This window comes from Dermacentor albipictus, chromosome 10 (assembly GCF_038994185.2).
Source record: "Dermacentor albipictus isolate Rhodes 1998 colony chromosome 10, USDA_Dalb.pri_finalv2, whole genome shotgun sequence".
NCBI lineage: Eukaryota > Metazoa > Arthropoda > Arachnida > Ixodida > Ixodidae > Dermacentor > Dermacentor albipictus.
This window is the reverse complement of record NC_091830.1, coordinates 18,239,859-18,263,772: the sequence shown is the minus strand read 5'-3', so window position 1 is coordinate 18,263,772 and position 23,914 is coordinate 18,239,859. Positions and strand designations below refer to the sequence as shown.

The window sequence follows — 23,914 nt, the reverse complement described above, 5'->3', positions numbered from 1 at the left end:
ATGCAGTCAAGCTCTCTTGCGTGCCTGCCGGAACGACGACCACAGGCGTCTTTCTCCAACAAGGTCAGCATCCATCGTGCCTCCTTACCATCGGGTTTCACACCCTCTGCACGTTCAACCTCAGCTTTGTGGTGTTTAAAACAACCTCAAGTGCGTCTTACGGTTCCAGGAATAAGAAAGAAGACCGACCTGCCTACCTTGGCATTGAAGCAAGCAGCTCTGGATTGTTTGCACACTTTCTATTTTGATCGAATACACATATATACGGATGGCTCTTCCACTCAGACCAGCTCCACCAGCGCAGTGGTTATACCATCACGATCACTAAGCATCCAATACAAGCTTTCTCATTTGACAACATCGACTGGTTCGGAGCTTGTTGCCCTCCGAGGTGCCGTTGATTATATTAATAACCAACCGGCTAATCGGTGGGCTATATTCTGCGATTCCAAGGCGGCCTTACAATGTCTTCTGGCTTCTCTTCGTCGCGGGTCATGTGAACAACTCGTGTCGGAGATACGAGAAATGCACCATATCATGATCGCGAAAGGACACGACGTCGTGTTTCAGTGGCTGCCTGGTCATTGCGGTATCTCCGGCAACGACCTCGCTGACGAAGCTGCTAGAAAAGCACACGAAGGAGCAACCCTTGTTTCATTACCTTTATCGCGGACCGACGCAGCCCAATACTTAGGCAAGCTAGCGCACTCTTTGACATTGGAGAAGTGGCACACATCTGAATTCACTCACCACCGCTTGCATTCCCTCGATCCCTCTATGCAACTGCGGCTGTTACCAGGTCTTCCGCGAAATGAGGAAACAGTGCTGTGCCGCTTACGTTTGGGAGTCGCATTCACAAATGCTTATGCATTTCTGATTGGAATGGCTGATAGCGCCGAGTGCAATGCCTGCGGTGTCGAGGAAACCATAGAACACCTACTGTGCTACTGCCCATCTTATGAAAACGAAAGGCAAGACCTCTGCACAGCTCTCAATCAGCTAGATGGGAAGCCGTTCACCTTGAAGAAGATCTTGGGACCATGGCCTCGCATATCGCAGCTACAAAAGGCCACAAAAGCGCTGCTGCGATATCTGAAAGTGACCGGATTGAGTGAGCGCCTGTGATTCGGACTGAGTGACCGACTGTTATCTCCAGTGGACTTTCTCTTCTTTTCATCTTTCCGTCCCCCTTTCCCTTTCCCTAGTGTAGGGTAGCCAACCGGGCTCAGTCCTGGTTAACCTCCCTGCCTTTCTTTTATCATTTTCTCTCTCTCTGTGTTGAGCTACGTTTGCCATAATACATGTCGTTTTCCTAATACGCTTTCCTAATATATGTCGCATCCATTGTAATATATCGAACAAAAATGACAATTCTGCGATGCAACTAAACTTGAGCCAGCTGCGCAGGTTCTTGATATATCTCTGATCGGCTGTGTCTTGCTTCTGTGAGAAAAAGACCAGCGACACCACTTATGTTCGGCTTAGGCTTTGGGCACACGCACTGTTTCTCGCATACTTCGTCACCCCACATGTTTGCAACGCACTGACACGCCGGTCAGCCAACGATCGTGCAGGGCTGTCGAAGAATTGGAAGGCTCCGCTTGGCCTCTGACAGCAGTGGATGAAACGAGTCAAGACGCTGATAGTTTCCCTCAGAGTAGCAGGTCTCTCACGCGCACGGTCACAGCTAGCAGTGGTAGTGGGTGGCTCGTGGAACGCGCCAAGGCTTGTGGTCTTTATGTCCTCAAAATATGGCCTTTCTGTCATCTTTCTGGTCTGTTTTGGTCGCTATCACTAATCAAGTCGCCGCTTCTGGTAGCTGTCATCCTAACGGCATTGAATCATGTGCATTGTTTGAATAATAAATTTTGGTTCATTGATTGATTCATTCATTCTTTCATTCATTCATTCATTCACTGATTGATTGATTCATTGATTGATTAATTGATTGATTCATTCATTCATTCATTCATTCACTGATTGATGGATTCATTCATTCATTCATTCATCCATTCATTGATTCATTCATTGATGCATTCATTCATGCATGCATTGATTGATTGATTGATTGATTGATTGATTGATTGATTGATTGATTGATTGATTTATTTATTGATTGATTGTGCAGGTCGAAGCAAGCCGATCCAAAACCAGCGCATGCGGTCTTCCCTGCAGGTGAAGGAGAGCTATACGCGGGTGTATCTTGGCGTAAAGAGCGTCCTTCCCGCCAAGAAAACTGCTCCTGACTGTGGGCGGCTCCGCTACGTAGTTGTCAGTGCTGAGTGCGTTGAAAGGAAAATCTGAATTAGCACAGTCTTCGTCTTGGGCTGCGATGCATGACGGCTCCAGCTCACCGGTGAAGAACAGTCAGCTTTTCGGTGAGTTGGATGCTTCATCTTTTTTTTTCATTCGGCCTGTGTGTTCCAGTTATTGAAGAGCGAGCAAGGTGCCGCATGCAACCTATGTTTGCGAGAAATTTGCGTAAAGCATAAGAAAGGCAACAAGTAACATGCTAACTGACCTTGGTAGGTAGATCAAAAAGCCACTTTTAAGAAACGCGCGAAAAAAAAATTGACTAAACGTCTTCCTACTACTTTAAGGCAAGTTCAAATTGGTAAGCACAAACACCTGCGCACTCGCGGTAAAAGAAATCAGTGAACCAACCATAATTATGTTATTTTGCGCCACAGATTCCACAAGGAACGCAATTCACTGCGCATTCTAACAGAATGTCGCTGAAATGTGGAATGGACGTTGTTTTTGTATTGAATCATGTCGGTGCGTTTCGTCATACAGATAACAAGAAGGAAGGAAGGAAAAGGGGGACAAGGAAAGGCAGGGAGGTTAACCAGTTTGGCTTAACCAGTTTGCTATCCTTTGTTTATTTTTTTGTTATCTCAGACAGGCACCAAGCATCATTCTCTAAAACTATCGTCAAGTACAACGACAAACTCCCTTCAGATAACAAAAAAAATATTTCGACGTGTTGTTGATGTGCACTTGTGTGAATCGTGTGCCTCATACCGATGGGCCTACAGGCTTTCGTGATTTCGAGGTTGTTGTTTTTTTTTTAGTTCTTGTAAACTTCGTTTCTTCATCATTGTTAATATGACGGTCAACCAAGATTTAAATATTGCCACAAAATAATATCAGACAACTCTGCGCACAAATGAGGTGTGCTCAACTACTCAGGAGTTCTATGCGGGAATCGTTTCGTGCATTTTTCAACAAAACACATTTAAATTAACACGAAACCTGCGCTGCAATGATTTGCGGTCTAGCAAAGATGTGCGTGTAAACACTGCAAAAACGTCTGCTAGGTTACACTGGTTCATATTAATTTTTGAAAAAAAAAAAAAGCTAAGTATATATCTGCAATGTTGATCTTGCTTTTTTTTTACATGTACCTGGCATTCCCGCCCCAGTTTTCTTCTTGCTCACTTTAACGATCTTGCGCATTATAAAGGTTGGGTTTCATAGACCAAAGTTAAGCCGAGCCTATCATGCACTTTCGCTTGGAAGAGCGCAGGTCAACTTACTTACGTAATAGGAAATGCTTGGAGTGAGAGCGACCAGTGTTGACAGAGTTGCCGTAGCTTGTAGACTATGACGGTTATTGTCCTTAATTACCTTACAAAGAACTGCCAAGGTCGATGCATATAGGTCGCGAAGCTTCGGGCAAAAAGTCACTCTGAATCAATTGTCACTGACATCGGCAAGTGTAGTTAAGTATGGGAGCAGCGATTGAGTCCAGAATGTGTGAGGAGGGAACAAACATTAAGAAAAAAAAGCGTTTTTTTTTAGTTAAAACAAGCGCACGCATTGACTCATTCACACGAAAATAAAATTCCTAATAAATTTTCTATACGCTTGGTGAGGAAAGAAAAGGGCAACTCTATTTCGCTCAGAAACAACAATTGAGTGCTCTTTTCTGCGACCACTACCAGAGTTCGCGTCCCTACCACTTGCAATGAGAGCGAGACAGAAGGGAAGGAAAGACAAGGAGGTAAGCCATACCAGTTGCAATGCAATGCAGCTCTTCAAGTGCACAGAAGGGTGCGCTCGTAAAGTTCGCCTGTTACAGTACGACCTCACTCACACGTTGTGTTGTTTTGTCAATCAACGTTTGTCTCACTTTGGTGGCGCGGCTGGCTTTGTCTCTTCTTAGCCTGTTCAGTCAAAAACAGCGAGTTACGACCCCCAGATAATTGTTTACTTTAGCTGTCTTCGTGTGGCTGCGCTGGCCAGCGGGCTTTGCGTCCGACGATAGAGTCAAACACTCTGCACTCAAAGCTTTCGTCGGTCTCCGAAGAAAGTATGTTCTATGCAGGGGTGAAATTTCGACACCCGTACGGCTGACCTTTTGCACCATCGCTTTCCGCGCTGAAGTCTCGAAACACCCGCCGAGTCAATTTGCGGGGCATTTGAATATACAGCTCTTACGGCAGGCCAGCGAAGCAAATCATGTGCCTTTGAGAACAAAATGCGTCGCTTCCGTTTTAACGCATATGACGTCACATTATTTCTTTCTTCCGCCGGAAGTGTTCCCACGTCACGAAGATGGCGCTAAGCTCTATCGGCTGCCGTGGAACCGCATAGTTTTTAACGTATGGGCTTCCACAGGTATGGCAGCTTCACTACCAGGTATATTTACCTTGCTACACGCGTGACCGAAGTCAATACAACACTAATCATAAACGAAAAAGCTGTCGTAAGCATTTTTAGTCGCATACTATGCAACGTCATCGCTCTTTTCAACGGCGCATAAAAGTATTCTGAGGAAAAAGAGAGAAGTATCCTTGCGGTCCCTTAGGTGGTGTAAGATAGCCTGCAACAGAAATTGCTCAAGCGGATAGGTGGACTATGGTGCATGCTTTTATAAAAGTGTATTTTTAAAATTTTCGGTGAGCCCTTGTTAGCAATTTCACATTACGGATAAATCCATCAGTAAATTCTTTCAAGTGTTTCAGTATTATTTTCACAGCATGAATTCTTTTGACAATGAACATGACGTTTCTCTTGATGAAAATTATGGAGGCTTTATCTGTGATGCCTTATTGGTGAAGTGAAGATGGGTTCCCGCGTTGTCTTTAGATCAGGCATTCACTAGAGAATACAGACTAGGTTTCACAATTATTGATGATAAATATTGCTGTAGTGTACATTGTGGTCCTTCCATTTTGTAAAAGTTGTTAGAGAAATCCGTTATCTTTCATTGACTGTCGTTTTCTTCAATGAGGTTTCTGTTGACTTTCAACTGAATATTATCGAAGATTTTTCTATCAAGCAATATTTCGCGAATACTTCTTGTGCAGGTATCGCTTATAAAATTTGTGGTATCCTAAGTTCATGGCCCACAAAAAAATGTCAACGGGCTTTCAATTCACTTTGTATGTTTTAATACAAAATGAATAAATGCGGGGATCAACGACGAAAAGCATAGCATTATCGCTATGCAAGAATTAAAGCGAAAAGAATCAAATGTGGTCATTTCGGGATATTATGACGAAATATAATTACAAAAGGACACTATCATACGTGTATTTATTCCTTCTATACATACCTGCTTCTTTGTATAGAACAGAGAACGAAAATTTGCCCCCCCCCCCCCCCCCCTCCTAATTAAGTGTTGTCTTTCCAAAGCCCTACAGTGCCGCTATGCTTGCTATGCGCTCTATTTGCCTTTATTTTCCCACCGAACAGTAAGCTCTGGGCGCCCGCATACTTTGTGGACTGTGAGGAAAGAGCGGAAGATTACCCAGCGTTGTTGAACTAACTTACGGTTATCGCCAGAAACTACTATTCGGGATAATGAAACAAAACATTGCGTCGCAGATGATATATTTTGGCCGGCATACATAGTCTGCTGCGAAGTCTGCATTCCAACCGCTTTAAGCGACGGCAACTATGCATAAGCAGTTATCCCTCGCTAATGTCGTGGGAATGTGGCCATAAAGGCGACCGTGCCAACGTTCCAGCGTGAGTGTTTTCTTTAATTTTCTAGGCAAAGTTGGCCCACGTTGAAATTGCGTTGCTTTCATGTATATCTGTGCCATTAGCGCCAACTCGCTTTGTGCCACTCTGTATCACATTTTGCATGCGCTTCCAGTAGGTTTTGTACAAACTCACAGCACTTTCATTTAATGTACAAATGATCGTCTTTACGTAAAAATGATAGCATTACATGTCAAGGGACAAAGGACTAGTTGTAACAGGCTTTGAGAACAGTTTGTGGCAGTATAACGCATTAAATACAAAGAAATAAATTGAAATCCCCGGTTTTACATTGGCGCATTAGTCCTGTGGTGCTCGTACGAAATCTGACCAATCAAATGGGGTTCCTTTACGGGCTTGCAATTAACCTTCGTTTAACCAATACGTGCTCTGACGCAGCTCTGCGGGTGCTATGTTATTTTAGGATCATGTACTGTTGCGTATATTTCAAATACAAACAGTTCAGGGCTGACTAAATCTCGTTATTTTGCTTTCGCTTTTGCGAATTTATGTATCGCTGGCATGGTGTCCGATTGCGCACTTATTGCAAGTACCATCTTTGCGACCACATAAATTGCGGTGCCAAAATGTCATTCGCGGGTTACTACTTCTGAAACGTTTGTTGCTTGGTAATTTTTGTTGCCGCTTCATTTGTCCGTGGTTGTGACTGCTACCTCGGGACAAATCTCGCTTAGTTTGTGAAAGGAAACCACCGTGAGTTTTACGAAGCGAGACTTTCAATATGATAGTAGTAAACGCCTGCTCGACAACCAGGGTGATATAGACTTGTACCTGTCTGTAAACAGTGTAACGTCACTGCAAGTGCCCCTCCTACCTGCCGCACCTCCGAAGTTGGCACTCGTTGGCAAAAAAACAAAAAAAAAATGATCAGCCCGTTGTATCTCGCTGCAAAGGAGCACTGCTTGTGTCAGAATTCTTGCATGTCGATTTTTTTAACCGACAGCTTCTACGAATTGCGCTTTGAAAGTAACTGGGCTCGATATACTGGCGCAATGACGTATTGTTCATGTCAAGTATATGGTGCCTTATAGTTTAGGTCAGCCATATGGCGATTTCTTAAGAATGACTCTGCCATAGTTGTAACAGTCATCGAAACATTCATTTTTGAAAGCAAATATTTTACCAGAGCAGATGGACGTCTTTCTGGAGCCGAAACCACACTTTCCCTAATTTCCACAGCTTTGAAGTGAATGTACTTAATTTTCCTCCATTTACATTGCAATATTAAATTACATACAAGATTAACTTATCAGCCATATCAAGTTGTGAAAGAAAAAATGCAAGAACAGTCATTGCCGCGCTTTAGGTGCACAGTACAAAAAAAAAAACGTGGTGGTCAATCCCGAGCTCTTCCTTGCAGCGTTCTTCATAAGTGACTCTGTTGGTTAAGGATGTTGAAAACCATATTTTCATTCATTTTACGCGTATTAGTCATCCCAATGCGAATGCACGAAGTGTATATGAATAATGCATAAATTATTGCGCGCTAATTTCTCTGTGCTTGAGGCCTCCCTATGCTGCGTTAGCTGTATATAGACTCAGTTTTGCGTGTTTATGTGCATTATCACAGCATAAATTTCATACCGTAAAGGTAACTATAAGAACGATAAATAAAACAACAAAGTTCAGTGTTTTAGTTAAGACCCATGAGATCTGCTATAAAGCGCGATAATTTTAGTGGAACGGTTTTTGAGCAATCCCGTGGCAAAGCTTAGAACACTACGCAGCTTCGGAAATGGTAAAAATGTGCTAGTAGCGCATGCAATATCCTTGTGGCGAAGCGTAGGTTGTCCCGGCAATGGTATAAGAAAATGCTAGGAGGTCGTTTACAGTTATCACCGGTAAGACGATAGATTATGCTCCAGCTCAATTGTTTTCTCCACACAGCATAGACGGTACTGAGATATACGCGCAAACCAATGATGGCGTCTCATTCATTCCTTCCTGTTGAAAAATGACGGGCGCTTAGGTTTTGTCGACGTCCGGTCGCTGCGAACTGCCCCTACTGGGTGTCCTGCGCGTCCACATTTTGGCAAACGAGACGCACTGTTATTCGCGCATTACACAACACACCTGCATGCGCAAGCAATGTGGTCCGTTTCCGAGCTGCGCAAGTACGAGTCCATACGCTCACTATTATTCGCCGCCCCCATTTTCACGCCACTACAAGCGTGGTGCAGGCCAACTGTTCCTCACCCTCTCAACTTTCTCCATAGGCCGGACAAAGGTGCCCAGCTGCGCAAATATGAGTCCACAGTCTCACTATTATTCACCGTTCCCATTTCACACCTCTACAAGCGTGGTGCAGGCCAACTCTTTATCACCCTCTCACCCTTCTCCATAGGCCGGAGAAAGGTGCAGCTTCAGGCTCCACCGCCGCTAAGACTCAAACCCATCCCCTCTGTGGCATTGCGCAGTTGAAAGCAGGATGTGTTCACTGCTGTGCTGCTTTGGCGCAGATTCGCGCAGCTTTACTGCTTGGAAATTTCTTCAGAATTTTACGCCTCACACGGACAGTTGGAGAGTGTGTTGGTGCAACTACCTCAGAGGTCACGACAGTCACACCCTCCTGTGTCACTGTCAGTGTTATACTTTCTCTTGTAAGCGATAATTGGCGCCATGAAACAGATGAAAAATGCTTCGCGAACGCAACTACCGCTGCGTTCACATCTGGCGTTGTTCCTTAAATGAAAGCGAAGAACATCTCGTAGGGCTTCACGTCACTGCTACTGAGGAGACAATCGAGGGGCTCGATTTTCCTGATTCTTCGTGCTAGTTGCTCGGGCGAACGTCGAGACTGTGTACACCGCTTGGATAGCACATAGAGTGTTTATTGGCCAGTTAACTGCTCTTAAGCTTGCGCACGACGTGAGGTCTACAGTTTACGAGCACATTCTGTACCCGCCCCATAAACTCCTCCGAACTCCCAGGACTGATTTCGTACATTTGCGGAAGTTCACAACAAAGTGGACGGGCGGCAGCTGCCATCTCAGCACAAGTAGTGCTGCGACGTCATTTTTTTTTTTAGCTGCACGTCTTGCCATTCTTCCTCCACTCTTTTATATAGTGCCTTTGGGCCCTGAAAGTGTTTTGCTAAATTTATTTATATATTTATTTATTTTTCAATACTGCTGCTCTCAGCTGAGAACATAGCAGGAGGGCAATACAATATGTGAAACATTTACAAAACAATCAAATATCTAAGCAAATGTAGGAAATAAGAGGTTACAGTGGTACATTACAACAACACATACTGGTTACATGAATGCAGACAGTGAACATAACTTGAGTGTTAATAAAGTTTAACAATATTGATACCATAAGGCAACAAATTCAAAAAATAAATAAATATGTAGTAGTGCCCGGAAGCGCAATACGAATGATGTCGCTTCGGCTCGCAACCGGCGGCGAGTCGTCGTTGCGTCCATTTTCACTTCTCTTTTCCATATTACTTTAACACTACAATTTATCAACGCAGTAATATTTGGCTATCACGTACTACTTGTCTCTATCATGTATTGGCTTCGCATGTGGTTGTTATTAAAATAAAATCGAGACCATCGGTTGTCCTCACCCTTCTAACGCGAAGGCATATTCCCCATCGCGCGAAAATCCGCCGGCGTCGGCGTGCCCAGAAGATGGTATCGAAAAAAATCCTACGGAGCAAAAAAAAAAAAAAAGAGTAGACATACGTCACAATATTCTGGGATGGACGTCAAATTTCTCAGGAAACTTCCGGTAAGCAAAGCAAATTAACGGCATTGTAAAGAAAATTTGGTAAATTTCGGTATCGGCGGTAATCGAACCCGTGCCCCCCGGGGTGCGACACGATGCACGCTTCCCTGAAGCCTCGATGGCTTTATTTTTTCTTTATTACCTTCATTACAACAACGCGTGAACGCGGTCAAAGCAAGTCGGTTCGTGCAGAAAAATAATGTTGCATCAATTGCAGAGACTGTAGATATTTAAAAGGCCCTCAAACAGGATATCACGCATGCCTCGGTGGCTCCACTGTTCTGGCTGACTAATGAAGTGTCTAGTACGTGCGTCATTACACACATCACGTCGCAGCCAACGGGCTGACTAAAGGCGTGGCCTAGAGCGTGCGACATTGGACACGTGACGGCGCGTCGAATGGAGAGGAGGTGGCCCCACGTCACGAGCGTATAAAACGAGAACGTTCACGACGTTCCGAGTTATACAAACGGTATAATGCTTTCGCATTACTACACGTAAGCAGTCTTAAGTGCCACGTACTGCCGAATTTTCGCCTCTCATATCGGAACCAGGTTGCTTTGAAGATTGTATAAGCTACCACTGTGCTTGTTTCTCCGATGTCTGTCGCCTCTCTTTCCGGGCGGTGCAGAAAAGACGGAGACGCCAAATGTATCGCGCTCTTTCTTTCTTTTCTTTATTTCCGCGGCACAATCTGCTTCCCATCTGTATTGGACAGAGGGCCTCCCAATTTTCCCCCGGAGCTATTTTTCGTACCGGCCACGGGCCGTGGCTGCTGTTCCCGGTGTTGTTGTTGTTGTTCGGGTAATGCGACTGGCGCTCCCTTTGAGGAGAGATTTACGCGGCTGCGCTTTTTGGAGACTGTTGGGGATGTTCTTTGTTCCTTTCCAGATGTCCGGGTCTTTTTCGCTTACGGCTTCGGGTTATTCTCGGGGAAGGCATTCGGCTGGCGCGAGTATGGCTCTATACTTTCGTGTACGCGTGCTTGAACGATGTTCCTTTGCCTGTCTGCTTACGCCTGTCCCATATATTCCGTCCGTATCAATCTCTGTGTTTGTCTCCTTCCTTAGAACGTGTTTCTCGGCAACAAAAGCGTGGAGCACCGAACCTTTTGGCCAGAGTTCTTTCCTCCCGGACACGCATTTCGTATGCTGGACTTCAATTGTGCCGTTGGTTAATAGGCTCGACTCTTATCGTTTTCATTACCCTTGCTTTAGCCTCACTACGTAAGGCTCTAGAGGGGGGAACTTTGGGCCAGTTGGTGCGACATGTTTAAAGAGGAAAAGAACAGCGACTTCAGACGGGACGTGATGAAGGAGTGGACAGGATGAGCGGTAACTGGCAACGTAAGGCTCTGTTTGTTTGCTCAGTCAATTATATCTTACGTAAAACGTAAACAAAACGCGAGCTGCGACTGTCGACAGAATGAATTTATGCTCTGAGGCAACGCTCTGAGAGAGAGAGAGAGAGAAAACTTTATTTGATCCATTAAGGGTTTAGCATTCGGTCTTCGTCTTCATCGCTGCAGACGCTTGACCTTCTTAGCAGGGTTGGGCCCCTAGTCCAGGGCTCCACTGAGCCGCGCTGCTTCGCTTGCGTGTTGCACCATTGCCCTTTGGGCGGCGAGCTCGCAGCTGGTGAGCCGGCTCTCCTACTGCTCTGCACTCGGGGTTTTGTGTTGGCGGAATGTGTAGTTACGTTTACACTCCCAGGGTATATGGTAAAGCGTGGGGGTTGCCCCGCACCACGGGTAAGTGTTCCTAAATTGCGTAGGCTACATCTTGCTTAGTATATGTGTGTTAGAGAAGGTTCCCGTTTGCAGCCTCCGCCAACTAGCTGCTTCTTGCTGTGTTAAGGCTTTGTGTGGCGGGGAGTATCTAATTCTCTGGCCTCTGTGGTAGTTCAGTAGCTCTGAATAGCCGATCTCCATGGTGATGGGCTGTTCCGGGGCGTGTGGCCGCTCGACTCTGTACGTGATCTCGCGAGCCAAGCTGTCTGCCCTTTCATTTCCTTCTATCCCCGTGTGTGCCGGAATCCAGATTGGCTTGTGGGTTGCGATGTGTCTGAGGTGTTCTGCCTTGCGGAGGATAGCTAAGGCAGCCCTGCAGATTCTACCCTTTGTGTAGTTCCTGCATGTCTCTGTTGTATCCGTTAACAAAATTGTGGACAGTTCCCGCGCTCTTTGACAACGCCCTCACGATCGTCTTCTCTGCAGCGATTAGTCTTCTCCGTAGACGTCAGCAAAGCCTTGCAGCGAAATCATCGCCAGCTGTGTTCGCCAGCGGCGAAATGATCGCCAGTGTGAGCTGTGTTCTTTTTCGTTTCTTTGGGTGATTGCCTTTTCCTAATCGTAATCGATGCTATTTGATAACTTTCACGCGTGTCGCGCTTGTATGCAAAAAAAATTGAGCAAGCTTTCGTTGCTACTATGCAAGCGTGGAATCTACAGGGTGAGTTGGTGATTGTTCATGACGGTGTTCTGCGCAACGTACGAATGGTTTAAGGTATAAAGAGAATACAGAGAAGAAAGAGCATTGTAGAGCTTCCACCAGATCTTTATTTATAGAATAAGAACAGCATATATACAGGTGTCTGAAAAAAAACAAGAACCAGTGATAACGGAAACGAGGCAAATCACTTGTAGCTGGCGCCTGCAGTTATCCTACAACCCGGCCAGACAATCACGCTGAAGCCGTGATAGTTCGATAGAAGAAGTGCTCACGCAGCAGACACGAAGCTTAGAAATCGCTTATCCTTCTATTATCCCTGCCTTGCCACCACAACGCACTGATCAAGCAAGAAGCGGGATGCAGCCACATTAGCCGCAGTGACTGCCGTAATGGCCCTGCCCCACATTACACACGTTATTTCTGCGCCCACGCAGCCTATCGTTGAGGCATCTGCCGGTCTGCCCAAAATATATTTTTTTCGCACATCAGTGGAATCAAGTGCAGGGAACGAAACGGGACCTGTGCTGGTAAGGACACTATGAAGCGTTAGCGCGAAGTGCGTCAACGTGTTCGCAGAGTTCCCGCAGCCTCTCAGGTGCCGAAAAAAACAACAACCCCCCTCTCCCTCACACACACACTCGCAGGCTGACCAATATCCTTAAGCCTGTGCGAAACGTTGTGTATGTAGGGTAGAACGACTACCCGGCCCATCACGGATCTGTCATGCTTTTCGGGCTTTCCCCTCCGTTTGACGAACTTCAGTAATTTATCGGCCATCGCAGAAACCAAGTGGTTTGATTAGTTAGCGCGTACCAGACGCCCCATCTATTGTGCGAAGCTGTAATGTATCGTGTGGGGGCAGGACCTCTTAAGGGCGTTGGCAAAGCAAATGTTGGTGTTGCACCTATTAACTAACTTCAAGTGGGCCGTGTTGAATAAAAAAAAAAACCTTTTAGATCAGCGCCAGTTCTCCTCTGTACTCTTTTTTGCTACATTCATTCATGCGCTGCTCGAAACAGCGCCGTGCACTGAGATAGTAAGTGATCTTTCTAATATAGGAGATGGTTAACACATTTTAATAGTTTAATATTTGCACACAACTGGAAGTCTGGCTAGTGGGTGCTGATGGATCGATGGATGCTATGAGCATTCTCTTTAAAACAGGACGGTTAGTTGCGCCACCAACACCAAGCCCTTGTTCTTATTTTGCCTTATGTCCTACCTATCTTGTATATCTTCTTTTTTTTTTAAATCGCACAAAGAGCTTCGATCATCAAACTTTGTGAAACACAATTGGGAACTTTGTTTTTGTACGCCTCCGTTTTGTGGTCTCTCCACTTCTTGCGACGAAACGCCCAATCGCCTTTTACTAATATCTATTGCGTACGCGTTTCTCCCTGCTATCCCTGTACGCGAGGGCTTCAACGAGGACAGCGGAACATAAACCAACAGCTGGGTAGATATCTTCGCATTCTAATAAAGCATATTCCATCGTTGACCTAGCTTTACTACCAAAAAGCACATCCTTCTTCGTCGTTGGTGTACCTTGGTATTTATTTATTATTACCCTCAGTGCCGAAGGCATTAAAGTGGGGAGTGGGTTACAGCAAATGAGAAAATAGACTTGCAGTTCTGTTGTAATTACGTAAGATGAAACGAACTGAATTATTTTGCACGAGTTCTAATGAATTAATTAGTTTGGCAATGGCAGGATCCCAAACCGCACATGTATATTCAAGTTTCGGCGTGTCAGGGTAGTCTAAAGAAGAATTTTCTGGGATGAAGGGCCAGTTGAAAAGTTACGGCGTAGGCAGCCAAGCATGCGGTTACCATTGCGAATTACTTAGTTGGTACGAACATTCCACGATAAGTTATCAACGATATGCACACCTAGGTATCTATAGGAGTGAGCTAATTCTAGGGGAACATTATTTAAGTAATATGTACGGATGCTTTTAGTTATTCGGGATACCCTCATAACTTTACATTCGCCAACGTTTAGTACCATTAGCCAATGTTTACACCAGTTTGCTACGTTAATTACATCAGACTGAAGATGGTTAGCATCCTCTGCATTAGATATTTCACGATAGAAAATTGCAGCGTCACAGAAGGACAACGGACATAAAGGAAGTGAACACGCAAAGCGCTGGACGCATCTAGACAATGTCTTGTCTTGTCTTGTCTTGTGTACCAGACAGTGGCGCATACCCACTATGGGAGATTGGCCAAGAAGCAGGTGGTTTTTCGTATGCTTAGAAGAAAAGCCAAACTAGATTTAAATTGTGGAGCGTGGGACTAGAACTCTAATTTATACTGTCACGTCTAGAAGATCATTCTGGGATGTTTTTACCTCTTCATTGGTGTGCGAAGGCTAGATTAGCTATATGTAGTTAAAGTAAATTAAGTAAGAAAAACTTAAAGTATGGAAGTAAATTTCAAAGAACTGTTTGCTCTTCTTTATGAGGATTAATTGCCTACACTTGTATCCTTCAGCAAAATGTCGCCTTTGGAAAGTTTTTATACTTCCAGTCCAAATTTATGACGATGAACTCGCATAACTTAGCCATTATTTTTTCTTTCTTTTAGTTTTGAAATAATTGTTTCTCACGTCTATAAATGAGCTCGTTTCCACATTTCACCCGAGCCTACCCTCATGCTTCATATGAGAATAATATTAAATTTGAATTTATGACCTTTGTATACGTGTATAAACAACGTTATTAGGGTGTTCAAATATGCTAACGTCTTTAAAAAAGCTTGAATGCGCAGAAGTAGAATAAATGGTGTTAAAAATTGTGTTCAACACATTTTAAAGTTATCTAAATATGTGCTTCACCAACATTTTTGTGCTTGTTATGAAACATTACGCTGCCAAATTGTGCCGTAGCTGACGGAGTGCTGCCATCTCCTGACCACCGGTCGATCAAGGCTGCATTCTCGTCGTTGCCTCCGAAACCTGGGTATGCGCCATCTCAGAGGCTATACATTTGCAGTTCAATATTCTGCCGCTCGATGCCGCCACCTGCTGTCGTAGTGCTGCAGTATAACGCCCTGATGTTTCAATTCCGGAAGGAGTCACCTCTATTTTTATTTTCTTGGTGGATTGCTGCTACGCTTCTAGTAATAGGGTCGTTTTTTTAATCTAATGCTAATATTTAAGCAAGGACATTCTACTATCGAAACGGACGCTGAATATTTTCTATTTCTCAAGGAAACGTATCATGTTTGTGTGGGATCCCAAAATAAAGAAAAAGGCGTATTTGCTTCATTTGATACCGAAATGTAATGCCGTTTAGAACTGGAAGCCTGCTCAAATGAGAAGCTTGAAAACGCAAAACAACTGCTGCAAAACAACGCACTACAGCAATGAAAACAAAAAAACAGCACTGAACATCACCCAATGCTCACGAAATCTTAATTTCGTTCTTTTAAGCAGGTAAGTTGGAAACTTCGCTCTAAAAACATTTTACTTCCTACAGAGAACCAGCGCTGGAGTTTGGATGGATGGATGGATGGATGTTGTGAGCAGCCCCTTTGGAACGGGATATTGGGTTGCGCAATTGTCATTATATTATATATTGTCTTGACATTATATTACCTAGTGTCCTGGCTATGTTAAAAAAAAGAAAAAAAAACACAGACGATGAATTCCCATAACCCCTATTGTAAACTTTGTTTCTGCACGCCTCCGTTGTGGGTCCCTTCCATACTTTTGTTCCACCAGTCTACCAATCGCCGCTTACTAATCTCTAGTGCGGACGTGTTTACTTCCCCCTGCTCTCGCTGAACCCAATTGGCTTCAAGGAGGTCAGATGTGCCTAAGTCGACCAGTGGGCAGGTATCTTCATATTCTAATAAAACATCCTCCATCGTTTCCCAAGCTTTACCACGGCAAGCGCATGCTTCTTCGTCCGTCTTATATCTCGTTTTGTAAGTGCGTCTTCTAAGGCAACCTGATCCCGCTTCGAAAAGTAATGAGCTTTCCCTTTCAGTTATTATAAATAAGTTTCGAGTTGATACACAGCGCCCCCATACGGACATCGTGCGCATTGCTTAGTCATACAAACAGAAGAAAATTGCCCATGGCAGTGCGGTGGGGCACGTGCAAGATCCTTGAAAAAAAGTTTGAAGGCTCTCGTTATTCCTGCGTGGTTAACTGCGATAACTAAATAAGCCGTAATATAAGTTCATCAACTTATTATTTTCATGAAAACTACGACCATGAGTGACGTCAGATTCAGACAGGTGCGATCGCACGCCATTTCAAATATTTCGCATTTCAGCTGCCAGCGCCGCAAATACGAGCAGGCATTCTTCGTACGAAATTATTGCGCAGAGTGGGTGAGGCGTCTAACAAGACATTGCTGTTTGGGAGCGCCGGTAGTTCATTCTGAAGCGCAAAGCGCCATCAGCGACATACTCGAAGTGAACCGTAAAAGGCCTAGCGACGATATCGGGGCGAGCTATCAGCGGCGGTGAGGCTTCCTGCGACGCCAGAGTGTCGCCGCGACACTCCTGCATTACTGCAGCTTAGGTAATCGTAATGTTTTCCTGGTAGCGCTGCCGGTGAACGCTATGCATGAAGGTGAGCTTTCTGGTTCTTTTTTTTTAAACATGGATTTCCTTTAGCTCCCATCGTCGGCGGCCTTCAAGAGATCTTGACCCAAAATCCAGAGACGTTATCCAGGAACTCAAGATGAGAATACGGCGAGAACGAAACGAGTACATGCGGGTATCGTTGCTGACAAGGAAATTTATTCACCCGTAGGCTCGCTTACAACTGTGGTATCAACGAAAAGTACAATATAAGGTACAGCACATGTAATACATCACACTTGATGTGAACAAAACAGATTAGCAAATGAAATAATAAATGGTGTTTGCTTCACACTGGCTTTGCCACACACAACAACAACAACAAAACTCATTACAGCGTCCACGCAAAAGCATTATTGTCAGCCTCGAACTTATGAAAGGAACCCGGGGCCCCTACAGATACAGTCTCAACTCAGGCAACAGCATTGAGCATTATTCTGACTGTAGAAAGACTATGCCTCGGGAGACGGTTATGTACCGCGTAGACCAGCGGCGCAGAAACTAGGCTTCACCGAGTTTTAACAACTGTTCTTCAAGGTGACCCCATACTATGACCCGTAGTTTTCGAATTCTGGGGTACATTGCTCTATTTGACTGGCGAGATCGTTCTGCGATGTTGCGGAAGCACCACAAAACGTAGCTAGCGCTGCAGTAGACGAGACTCGCAAACCGATCTTGGCGCTGTGGTTGCCGCACTATAGATATTCCAAACATTCTTGCAACTAGCTTCCAGAAGGTGCGTGCTACAACGCAGTCCTTTACTACATGCGCGTTGGTCTCTGTTTGTGCGCTATGTATGCATTTATCATTCGCTAGTATATGCCAGCGTTCAAGCCTGTCTCTTCTCGTTAGGATGACCCACTGATATTGCCAACGAAAATCCTTCACTTGAGAAGGCAAATCAGGTGAAAGCATGGCTGTCCATGTTTGTGTAGTAGCTGTCCGTGGAGGTACAGTTGTCTCCCACAACATTCCACAAAGCCTGGAAACTGGCGTCGCACGCCACTTTGTAATTCTTAGCTGTACAAGCTGGCTTTGCAAGCGCGCAGCCGTCGCATACTGCGGTGCTGACGTTACCGCCGTCGGAAGCAAGTTGCCCGTACTCTGCGGCATAAGCGTTCGACGGTAATGGCCCAACCAATAAAGAAGCAGTGGCCTACCAGGGTACTCATCATCATCAAGTAGATCACATGTACTCTTAGTGCACAACAGCCTACCGAATGTAACTATGGACGGTAAGCTCCATCCTCCGCTGGATTTCGGAAGACGCAAAAATTGCTGCGCTACGTATAGCGACTTGTTTAGCCACAACCATGAGAAAATAAGTGAGTTTACTACTCGTAATGTTGTTGACTGCGGGAGAGCTACCCTTGCAGCAAACCAGAGTTTACTACACAATTCATTCTTAATGAAGAAAGCCCTTTCTGCCAGCGGCAGTGGCGACACCGTCACTGCTTCCGACTGTTCTTTAACGGAGCTGACAATGTCTCGCCACGTGTGAGATGAAACACCACTTGTACAAAATTTGATACCTAGTATTTGCATATGCTCGGTCTGTTTAGAGTCCCCTGGTAGCGTTATTTCGGCGCCATATAAATGTAATGCTTCACATTTTCTCATATTTATTTTGCCCCCTGACATTGAAGCATATTGTTGCGAGCGCAAAATGAGATCCTGCATGCAACCAGTCAGAACTTAAGAAAATGCCGTCTTTGGCCCCCAACCTCTTGTACAGGACCGCATTACCTACTCTAGTTACTGCCCAACAAATTACAAAAAAATATTGCGTCTGATTTCTTTCTTATACTTGTTCACTATATAATTCAAGCTGCAACTTCTAGTCCGCTGAAGTTGAACTTGTCATTTCCAGTGGCGACGTTCAAAAGACAGATACATGGCACCATATGCTTGTTTGTCATCTTTTGGCGCTGAGGTAAGGTTGCCTGTGCTTTTTTCAATGCCAGCGGTCCTTGAGTTCCGCGGAGCGGGTTTTGCGCCACCTACGAGAGATTGCGGCACGCTGCGTGACCAGGCCGGTAACGTCCCGCGTGCCACGAATGGCTGTGAGAAGGTTGAGCACTCTTAAGCAAAAGTACACCCTTTTGCCAAACAACAATAAGCGTCATCTGTCTTGTCCGCATTTCCTTTCTTTAACGCGGCGAGCCCGGTACTTTCCAGTAACGAACGGCATGCGCGTTATCAGCATGACATTGCATTCCCGACAGGAAAGTAGCGGGCGCAGCGTTTTCAAGAAAGGAAACGCAAGCAAGGCAGATGGCGATTATTGCTGTGTGGCAGAGATACACCCCAAAGGGCGTAAGTTTGCTTAAGAGTGTCATGAGATGGTAGTGAGTAATCCAACGAATCTGCTTTGGCGGCAGACATCTCATGTTTGCATTTACTTTCGGTTACGGGACAGCCAGCATTACGGGTGCCAGCGTCGGCACCAACGCCGCCGACGCTGGTGCCGACGCCGGATTTTAACGCGATAGCGTTAAGGAGCTCGTGTCGCAGAAAAGCCGGTGTCGTCGGCGTCGGTGTCGGCGTCGGCGGCGTTGACCGTGAGCGATAAATCACGGCAGGCGCTTCATAAATAAAAAGCAACTTCCAAGATTGGCCCGGTGGGAATCGAACCCGGGTCTCCGGAGTGTGAGACGGAGACGCTACCACTCAGCCACGAGTTCGATGCTTCTAAGCGGTGCAAACGCGCCTCTAGTGAATGCGGTGTTGCCTTCGAAACGAGCCGTGGAAAGTTATATTGCGGTGTATATCGGTAATTGTGAACATGTAACGTACAGAAGTCACAATTACACGAGTTGCGAAGTGCGTTTCCGCTGCATTTCTTCTGCGCTTTCCGCACACGCAGAGCCATCTTGCGGCAAACACAGAAGACCCCCTCCTCTCAATGTACGGCGCTGCCCCGACAGGAGGCGCGCCGCGCGCGCATTGGGACCGCTGCCAGGCGCGTCGCGGGACTCCCTCTCCCCTGACGACGCTTCGCCGTGCTCCCGGTTTAGATTACTATCTATCTCTCTGCCCGTGCCGATCACGACGTTTGGCTGGCGTAGATCGTTTCCCCTCCGAGACACCGAGTTGTTTGGTTCGTTTCTTTCGCTCAGGCGCACGTTTCGTTGCCGCGGCGAACGCTGCGTTGCTCGACGCTCACCGCGTGATAGGTGGGCGCTAAGTCCGATGCGGGGCGCATCGTAAGTGATCGCTGTGCCGTAGCGCATTGTCTTATACCCCTTGGCGGGTCGACGGGAACGCTGTCGCGTCCCACTCTTGAAGGCGAAGCTTAAGCGTCCTCCAATTTTTGTGTGACACGGGGTCCTCAACGCTATCGGTTTAAAATATGGGGTGATGAAATGGCACGCTGCGAGTAGAGTTGGGCTTGCAACCTCCTTGATGTAATCAAGCCATGCCACCCTATGGATTGCGACAGCATTAAGATTGTGCTCACCCTAAATGCCCCTGCTCACGTAATAGTTATCTAACGCCGCGTACTGTTTAAAGAAACTCACGTGCGCGTCCGAATGCGCATCTCAGCAGTCTGCACGAAAATTTTTGTCTGCGAACGAAATAAATATTTTGTTACGAGCTTCTTGAATAGTAGAGCAACTTTGACTGCTCACTTATATAGTGCGGAGCTATCCCTACTTGCACGACCGTTACTGCAGCATTGAATGACAACTTTCGATTGTTCCATCTCGTGCACATCACTTCAAAATTGTGTAAAGTGTTCTATCACATCATCATTGTATATAACCATTGTGCACACTGTATATATTGAAAATCATTTTGTACATGTGGCATTTAGTTTGTGTAACTGTGCCTTTCCGTGGGTGTACGTTTTTATATGTTGGTGCGTGAGGACTCGGACACTACTCGCGTTGACAACGCGCTGTGTTTCGTGTCTTACATGTTATCGTCCGCGTGGAATTGTGCCGTGATTATGACTCAGTGTTCGTATCGTCTCTTGTCGAAATAAACTTTTTCTAAACACAGCGCACTCCACAAAAAGTTTGGCAGTTTCATTCGAAGGGGCTAAGCCAACACCACCTAGATAGCACAAGGCCTTTTCGCTCCGATCCATGACGTCATGCTACCTGGCCCGACTGCCATAGAATCTAATGGGGATGCTGCCGAGTAGGCAACAGTGATTTTGACGTCACCACTTTCATCACGCCAGCCTTGTCAATAGAAATTTCGGGCCAGGTAGCGTGACGTCATGGATCGGAGTAAACAGGCCTTGTGCTATCTAGGTGGTGTTGGCTAAGCACTGACAGCGCGAGCAAGGTATTGAGTTACGCTTGAACTCCTCGGACGGTGTTCTAACAAAACGCGAATGCAACATGTTTGCGCAACGCAGCTCGCAAGGCAACTGCTGCTAGGCAAAATGAATAGTGCCCTATAGTAGCATTGGAATGCATCATGTAAACCATTCACCTCGGTATGTTTAGTGAAACCTGTGCGCAAGTGACTGTGTAAACCTTCCCCCTCAAAGGCAGGTCGGCTGCGATGACTTTGGACGCTGCCATAGGTCGAACGTTGAAGGCCGTTTTCCCTCACCTAAGGATCTAGGGTGGACAAAGTGTTCAAAAATAACGTACAGCGCAAAGGACAAGGACAGTGAAGACGACATACACAGCGCTGACTTCCAACAAGATTTTATTGCGTTGCCACATCGTGTGTATATATATACAAGAAGAGGCATGCGCAGAAAATGTACGACAGTCACAGGGGGTGTCCTAACAGCAAGTCATTGAACTAACAACATGGTCACCAGAAAAAATAAAAATTAAGCATTACGATTACTATCTGTTTAGAAACGCGACTTCACCAGGGGTCAGCGCGATTGAGGGCGCACTAACGCACATACTGCCAAGTTTTCTGATGAAATCAGCTTCCACAATTTCCCTGGTGAGCTGTGAACAGTGTCTCGCTAAAACTTGCGTGTCTTCAAAGAATGGCACGCAGCCGCAGTCCCGGCAATGAATGCCCAAGTGCCCTTGTACAGTGCTGCGGACGTTGTTACAATGCTCTCTTAGTCGATCGTTTAAGCACCTGCCTGTCTGTCCTACATATTTACTGCCGCAAGACAGGGGAATTTGGTAGACAACATTAGTTGTGCACGTCTGGTTCGATATTTACTGTCTTGCGGCAGTAAATATGTAGGACAGACAGGCAGGTGCTTAAACGATCGACTAAGAGAGCATTGTAACAACGTCCGCAGCACTGTACAAGGGCACTTGGGCATTCATTGCCGGGACTGCGGCTGCGTGCCATTCTTTGAAGACACGCAAGTTTTAGCGAGACACTGTTCACAGCTCACCAGGGAAATTGTGGAAGCTGATTTCATCAGAAAACTTGGCAGTATGTGCGTTAGCGCGCCCTCAATCGCGCTGACCCCTGGTGAAGTCGCGTTTCTAAACAGATAGTAATCGTAATGCTTAATTTTTATTTTTTCTGGTGACCATGTTGTTAGTTCAATGACTTGCTGTTAGGACACCCCCTGTGACTGTCGTACATTTTCTGCGCATGCCTCTTCTTGTATATATATACACACGATGTGGCAACGCAATAAAATCTTGTTGGAAGTCAGCGCTGTGTATGTCGTCTTCACTGTCCTTGTCCTTTGCGCTGTACGTTATTTTTGATCATGAATTACCAACTAGCCCAAGCAACCACCCTAGGACAAAGTGTATTTGAGCAGCCGTTGTTGGCTGATTCAGTGTGCATTCTCTTTCGGTCATGCTAGACCTATGAACTGTAACGTTCTCATGTAGATACTGTAAATAAATCCCATGTTCCTCGTTCTCCATGAGAACAAGTCCTCCCCTGCAACAAGGTTCTCAGCGTGGATGAGTCGGACGACGGCATGGGCCAGCTACCATCTATTTCATGGCCGACCACAACCCTTACAGTGCCACCAATCGTCCTGCCGTGTTTACTAGTGACTACAGGCAGTCTCATTTATGGCTTCCCTATAGTCCTTAAATCTTAACGCTTCTGTCAAGCCTGCTGCTTCTACATTTATCGCTGGCTGGATATTTTCACACTCTGTAAGAATATGCTCAGTATTTCCACACGCTATGCACGAATCGACTTTATCTGAAAAAATAATATATGATGCTGGATATGAAAGGTGACATCAACCGTAACCCGACTGTAGGCACCACAGCATACATTCAACACACAACGACTTCGGAGGAAAAAGAAAACACAACAAAGTACGTAAAGGCTAACGAAGAGCTTGAGGACTATTTCTGCAGAATTAAATCTTGTCTAGTAAGAGAGCAAATGTAACACAAGAAATACATATGCAATAGAGGAACAAGTAGCTAACGTGCACTTATAGAAATAAGTAAATCAAGAAAAAGTAAGAAAATAAGAAAAGAAACACGCACACGCACACACACAATTCGTAAATTGCAATCGCAATCGCGGGTACAATTCGTAAATTGCACTAGCTGCCGTAAACTAAATAATTGAGAAGATAGTGAATCTTTGTTAATTGGTTGAATTGATGTTTAAAGTTCTCGTGCATGTCCGCCGCTCCAAATAATCCAGCCCAAGGAATAGAATTATTTTATCTCCAACAGGTTATCTTTAAAAATTCCGTAAAACTTAAAATTTCTCATCCTGTGGACTGTGTCATTACAAACAGGATATCGACTAAGTGACTGGCCGGGGCCACCATTGTTACGGTGATGATGATGTCTATTGGGATCCTCCTTGAAACGGAACGGCGACAAATAATTAGTTAGCCTGCGTCAGCTTATGAAGCTTTACTACATTTTTTTGTTGTCTAGCACTTTACAAATATGTGCTTTATATTCTTTCACTTCATTATTGCCTCTATATCTATATTGAAAACAGTGTAAAGTTCCTTGTGCCTTTAAGAATTTTGGCTTCATCATTGCTTGCATTCTTCCCCACGAATAATCGAAATACACCTTGCTTATCTCCACCACTGACCAGCCAATGCTCCACCAACACGTTCCACTAACGTGTACTGCGTCTTCTCTCGAATTTTGCGGCAGGAGACACATGTCTCATCTCATTCATAACATTAAATAGCTCCTGTGTGTTCACAGCCAGCACGTGCATCCAAC

The 23,914-nt window shown here is 45.4% G+C and overlaps 1 protein-coding gene across 7 annotated transcripts in view; it reads left to right on the top strand.

The window, feature by feature from the left end:
• LOC139050528 (achaete-scute homolog 1a-like) overlaps nt 1–23,914 on the top strand; it is a 497,333-nt gene that overhangs the window by 458,591 nt on the left and 14,828 nt on the right. For all 7 annotated transcript variants that reach the window (XR_011508925.1, XR_011508926.1, XR_011508927.1 and 4 more), the window contains one exon: nt 2,129–2,378. The gene's annotated coding sequence lies outside the window, so the exon portion shown is untranslated. The remainder of the gene's footprint in view (nt 1–2,128; nt 2,379–23,914) is intronic.